Below are 7,010 nucleotides of genomic sequence, written 5' to 3' on the forward strand. Positions count from 1 at the left end.
GGGCCCAGAGAGGACAAGGGCTGGCTCAGGGACACTTAGCCCGGCAGCAGACAAAAGCAGGTTTTCTACCTCGGAGTCCAGCACTCCTTCCGCGTTGCTGCACTGTGGGCTCTCATCCCCCACTATACAGTATGACACAGTATGACACGCTCATAGACCAGTGTCCTTTGGACACATGCCTATCATTGACAGTGGTGCTCACTTATACAGCCCTTTACAAGGGCTATTTTTTACTATTATCTCATTTAATTCATACCACTACAATGTGACATCATCAACCCCATTTTCCAGGTACAGAAACCAAGGCACAGAGACATATATAGGGGACTGGATACACCAAGAGGGGTGGGTCAGGGAAGGCTGCCCAGAAGAAGAGACATCTGAGCCAGACTGGTGAAGAAGATGTTGACTAGGAGGGTGAGGGAAGGGGAAGGGCTCGGTAGGTAGAGGGACCAGCAGGCACAAAGGCCTGGATTCATTGGGTGGGAAGAGAGAAGTGGAGAGGAAACACAGGCAAAGACAGAGAACAGCATGGCAGGATCATGAGGGTGAGGTCAAAGTTGTGGGCAAGTAGAGGCTGAGGACTGCCTTACACAGCCATCCCCAAAGGCTCCCTCTGTGGGAAGATATCCAGTAGTCTGGGGGCAGCAGATGGTCTGTACCCCAGCCCAGAGTGTCTTGTAGCAGAGCTTGCCTGAGCGTCTTCCCCGAGGGTGCTCCAGAGAGAGCATGGTTCACTACCCTGTGAGTCCCCCTCAGTAAGAATGACATTGATCCTGCTGGGGTCTCCCTCTTCCCCACCCCGGAGCCAAGTCACTGGCTGCAGTCCCATCATGATAGAGGCTCAAGGACCTGGCCTTCTGTGGACTGCACAGGGAAGGGATGGAGAGGGAAGAAGGATGGTTGATGAGGGCCTGAGCAGGAGTACATGTTGTTGTGTTGAACTTGCCACTAGATGGGGTATAACAAGGAAATGAAGGGCATCTGCATTCCCCTGAACATGCACTGGGCACTTGACTCCACTCCCAACACTACAAATATGCTGTTTTACTTAATCCTCTAACCTGCATTTTGCAGTTAAGGAAACAGACTCAGAGATGTGAGCCGATTCTCATGACTGATTTCTGGAAAGTAGACTATCTTATTAGCCATCAGAGTAATAAAATAATAATACGCCATTCTTCCTGCCTCCAGGAATATAGGAAGGGATCACTGAGCCCATCCCTCAAATCTAATAAGTTCTAAACAGCCTGGTTGCTATCTCAAAGCTCCAGGCAGAGGAAATGAAAATGATTGTTTTTATTTTTTTAAAAGATTTTATTTAATTATTTGAGAGAGAGAGAGAATGAGAGAGAGAACATGAACAGGGGGAGGAGCAGAGGGAGAAGGAGAAGCAGAGCTGAGCAGAGAGCCTGCCATCAGGCTCAACCCAGGGACACCGGGATCACAACATGATCTAAAGGCAGACTCTTAACCAACTGAGCCACCCAGACGCCCCCACGTGATTGTTTTTAAAGACATCTGTGGCAGGAGGTAGGAGGATACCTAGACCAGAAATACACTGTACTTGGATATGCTCAAGCTAACATTTATGGGTTCTATGCCCTTACCTACTGAAAGTATCATAAACACCTTTTCCCAGGGCTGCCCATTCTGACGTTAGCCTGATGACATCAGCCCTTGATCACCCAGGCAAATTATTATAGAATGCTAAGGAATCCGCTGGGGCCACAGACAAAAAGGGGTCGTGGAGGAGCTGGCTATCACAAGAATGCTGGAAAACCAGAACGGAGAGAACACCAGGCCCAAATAATGAATGCCCAGAATTATAACCTAGGGTTTGGAAACATATACACCCCAGGCCAGCCATGTTCCCTCTGTCCCTACTCATCTCTTCTGTCTAAGCCTTATCTATCCTTGAAAGCCCAGCTCCGGCTTCACCTCCTCCAGGAAGCCATGTGTGGCTACCCCTTTCCACACTGATCTCTAGGCCCATCCCTAGATTCTCAAAGGGCTTACAGGCTGTTGTGCACAGCATAGCATTTCTGGTTACTAAGCTCTGCCTTTTGCAGCTGCGGTCATGTAACATTTGGCTCCACCACTGAACTGCAAGTTCTTAGAATTAGCTAGAAAGTTTATGTTCTCCTCAATTCCAGGCACACTGTAAATAGAGAGCTTCCTTGGCTTAATGATAGTGTTACATCCCAATTAATCCACTTCTGTAATTTGAAAATATTGTAAGTCAGAAATGCATTTAACACACCTAACTTAACGAACATGAGCACTTAGCCTAGCTTAGCCCAGTAGCCCACAGTCGGGCGAAATCATCTAACACACAGCCTATTTTAAACTAAAGTGTTGAATAGGTCCAGTAACTTGTTACGTAGTGAGCTGAGACTGAAAAGCAGAATGGTTGAAATGTATCAGTTGTTTGCCCTCAAGGTCACATGGCTGCTTGGGCGCTGTAGTGTGCTGCCACTTCCCAGCACTGTGACAGAGAACTAGCCCAGGAAAAGATCAAAATTTAAAATCTGAAGTATAGTTTCTATCGGATATGTGTTACACTTTGTACCATCATAAAGTTGAAAACTCATAAGTTGGGGGCCATCTGTAAATAGTTATTGGCTTACATACACAGTAAGCAGTCCATAAATAACTATAGATTTGGTGTCAAATAGATGCTTAATCAACACCTATTGGTTTGGTTTATAAAATGTGCTCGATAAATGCCTATTAGTTTGGTACATAGTAGGAGTTCAATAAATGGCTGGCTTGACCTAATAGACTTTTTTGGGGTCTCTCCTTTTCTCAAAAATTTTACTTATTTATTTGAGAGAGAGTGAGGGAGTAGAATGGGGGTGGGGTGCGGCAAAGGGAGAAGGAGAAGAAGACTCCCTGCTGAACAGGGAGCCTGATGGGGGAGCTCGATCCCAGGCCCCTGGGATCATGACCTGAGCGGAAGGCAGACGCTTAACCGACTGAGCCACCCAGGGGCTCCTCTTTTTTTTTTTTTTTTTTTTTTAAAGTAAGCTCTATGCCCAATGTGAGGCTTGAACCCACTGATCCTGAGATCAAGGGTTACAAGACTCCCCAGGGTCTCTTCTATGATGAGAACTAGTTAGGCTGATTGGGGCACCAGCCAGCCAATGGAAAGCTGAGCTGGGATAGGAAAGCTCCCCAAAACAGGCCAAAGTAGGGAGTGAGCTGGTGGGAAAAATCCAAGCCAAGTTCTTGAGTGGGACTCACAGTCAAGTCTGGAGGGCCCAGATACAAATATCAGATTCTAAGAGGCAGCTCCAATGACTTTCAACAGCACTTACTCAGGGTTCTTCCCTAATTTCATCTCCCAAAGTAGCGCTGCCCTGCCCTATTGATTTCAGGAGCACTACCCTATTTTATTTCATTCTTAGCATTCACACTACTTGGCATTATCAACATCACTACCATTTCCCACCACACCCAGCACCCACTCCATCTCCCCACTAGAATGTATACCCTAGGGAGATTTTCTTATTCATTGATACTCGCCTTATTCCCCAACATAACCCCATCCTTGCTGGAAGTGTGCCAGCACATAGTAGGTGGTCAGTAAATATTTCTTGAGTGAATGGCTGAATGAACTGAGAGAAGCCAGAAGAGAGGAAATCATCAGGAAGTGGATTCAGAAAGATCTGGATGGGAACTAGCAAATGTCTGGCCTTTGGCTATAATTGCCCATAGCCTGTGTTTTCCACCTTCTTTTGTGGGACTGCAGGTGCCAATGATGGTAGTGTCTGGTTGTCTTAAAGGGACAGAGAGGCTGAGGGAAGAGACGGTCAGCCTATCCCTTGAACATTTCTTCTGACCTCTAACAAGGTAATAAAATGGCTCCCTATCTTATTCTTAGGGAGCCTTATAGGATTCTCTCTAGTGGACGATATGAATACGTATCTCATAAAGTACAGCATGCTCATTTTGTTATGCAAATGATAACTAGTAAATCTGGGTCATTATTCAACATATGTTCACTTCCCTCCCCTTGCAGTGGCGTATACTTACTTCCCTGCTCCCTTGATGCTGGGCTTGGCCAACATGTGTCTTGCTTTAGCCAATGATACATTATTGAAATGATATAGACAGGGGCTTTCTATATACTTGTACCCTTCAGCTGTGTCTTGGGCTCCGGTGACCTGGAAAGAGAAGCAAGTCCTAGCTAGCTGCTGTCCCTTCAGCCAGAGTCCCAAATGGAAGAACCATAGCTGAACCGAAGCCCGCAGTAAAGAGCTGGGCCCAGCTGACCTGCGCAGAGCAGCCCTGCCAAGGCCAGCCCACACCAGTCAAATTACAGACCAGGAGCATGAGAATAGATCCTTGTGATGTAAGCCACTGGTTCCAGGGCTGCTCTGTTCTGCAGCACTGTTGTGGAAATAGCTGATAAATATGTAATTCATGCTCACTGTAGGAAAAACATGAGAAAATATAGATAAGTAAGAAAGGAGAGATATAAGGCATCTATGAGTCCATCATCCAGAATACACACTCCTAACATTATGGCACACGGTGTCTGCTATTTATCTATATGCCACATCCATGGGGACCCACCGGAGGCAACTTTTTGTGACTTGTTTTTGCAGACCAACGCGTGATGAGCACCTTTCCAAAGCCACAAACATTGCAGTGTTGTCTCATTGTCTTGCCAACCCCCTGCAAGGCAGGCTCAGAAAGGCAACCTGATTTGCCCGAAGTCACACCTCTGGGAATCCTCCCAGTCCCCGGTGACTTTCAGTTCAGAGCTCTGTCCACCAGGCCGGTTTCCTCTTGGGGCCTCATTAACATTTTTGGCCCCTGGCAAGGTCAGCTCCTAAGGCAACAGTAACAAAAGGAAACTTTATCTTATCTGGAAGGAGAACTTGAGTGCTTGGTTCCCCCCCTTCGCAAGATTCCAACGGCTGGGACAGAGCCCTGCTGCCTGCCTCCCATCACGTGTATCCTAGGGGATTGCTATTTCCTCCCTAGGGTAGAAGGACACAAGGGCAAGTGGTCGGGGAGTCTTTTTTCAGTGGAGCCTGCAGCAGGCCCATAGGTTTCCAGTGTCATGTGGGGGAGAAACAAAGCTCTCGGTGTGCTAGTCAGTGGGAATGGAGCAGAAGGTAGCTCCGGTTCCTGTAGGAAGGCCAGCCTAGGACCTGCTAGCAAGAACCTGGGAAACCCAGTGGGATAGGCTGCATTCCAGACTACAGACAGCTTCAGGGAGGAAGCTCCATAAGGGGTGTCTGGGTGGCTCAGTCAGTTTAGTGTCTGTCCTCACCTCAGGTCATGATCCCAGCATCCTGGGATCTAGCCCCACGTGGGACTCTGCTCAGTGGGGAGTCTGCCTCTCTCTCTCTCTCTCTCTCTCTCTCTCTGCCTGCTGCTCCCCCTGCTTGTGCTCTCTCTGTCAAACAAATCAATAAAATCTTAAAAAGGATGGGAAAAGCAGCGCAGAATGACCACATCAGAAGCCACAGGGCCAAGACTCAGAGATGGCAGACTTGCCTCCTAGTTGTATGGCCTCAGTTTTCTCATCTGTCAAATGGTCGCAGGACCAAATGCCCAGGGGCTGCTTTCTTCTACCATAACAAAGCAGGGCTGCTGGGAGGGTGGTACAGTGAGGAGTGGGACAGGGCTGTAGAACCACAGCTGGAAGTCTGCTCCCAGAACCCTGAGGGGCAGAGGAGATGGGGTGTGTTGGCCTTCAGGGAAAGAAAGAGCCTAGATTTGGGGAGATTCAGGTAGAGAAAGTAGAGCCTACAGAATCCTCCAAAGTTTGCAGAAAGTAGGCTCCAGTCACAGCTTCTCCTGTGATCAGGGTCTTCACTGGAGAAAGCAATTTATTTGTATTTTTCTTCTCAAATTGATTTTCTGACCCTAGGTGGTGAAAGAGAAAGAAGGAAAGAAAACGACGAATAAAAACAGCCTACTGGGTGGAATGGGGCCAGTGGGGGTGGGTGGGAGGGAGTGCCTCAGACACCAGATGGGACCACTCTGGCCCCCACCCCTGAGAAACCAGAAACTTTGGCGCAAACCCAAGCAATGGTGGGGGACCCTTGCCCCCAAGCCCAGTGACTCTGATGGCAATGACAGTAAGCCCTCGGATGCCTTCTCTAGCTGAAGGGCTTCCTTCCTGCCTCCTCCCTTCATCAAGTGAGTCCAAACCTCTTTACAGAAGGAAGAAGAGATGGGAGATGCAGAGACCTGCCCTGTGACGGAAAGATAGCCGCAGCTTTGGAGCCAGAGAGAACCGACTGGAAATTCCAGCTGTGTGACTTTGTGCAATTTACAGAGCCTCTCCAAGACATGGTATCCTCACCTGGGAAAGAGAGCAAACACATTTCTAAAAATGGAAAGTATCTCACATTGTGTCTGGCACATCCTGGGTAACAAGTATCACCAAGTGGGCCCAGAGAATGAGTGGCAGGGCCAGGACAGAGCCCAGGCCTCAGAGCTCCACACCCTGGCCCCGCTTCTCTCGTCTCGTTGGCAGCCGGGGGCAGCTGGTGCTCTCAGCCCTGGCAGGGAGGGTAGCTGCAGGTTGAGCCTCCTGGGAACCTGCCAGGCACAACCTCCCTCCCTAAGGATTCAGGTCACCAAGGCCACCTCTCTCTGAGGCCTGAGGACAGGGGAGTCACTCTTCATCCAGGCAATGAGGCAGCTCTGCGCAGGCAGCTGTGGGCCCTCTGGAGTCAGTACTCCCACCAGGCCCCAGGAAATGCCACCAGGAGCCTGGCCTGGTGGCTGCTCCCCAGGGACCCAGATCTCCACAGCTCCACAGATCTCCAGATTTCTGAGTGAGCAGGGAAGAGGGGTTTTCTTCAGAGAGCTCCATAGCATACCCAGGTCCCTCAAGCCTCAGCAAAGCTTGAGAGGACAGTGGGGGACTGAGGTTGCAGCTGTGGTGATCCACTGCCCAGCTGGGAAGCCACCTTCTAGCTCTTTCCCTCCTGCGTATAATTCTTCCATCTCGAAATGCCAGCCTCTAAAGGACATGTATT

This window comes from Lutra lutra, chromosome 7, assembly GCF_902655055.1.
Source record: "Lutra lutra chromosome 7, mLutLut1.2, whole genome shotgun sequence".
In the NCBI taxonomy this organism is placed as follows: domain Eukaryota; kingdom Metazoa; phylum Chordata; class Mammalia; order Carnivora; family Mustelidae; genus Lutra; species Lutra lutra.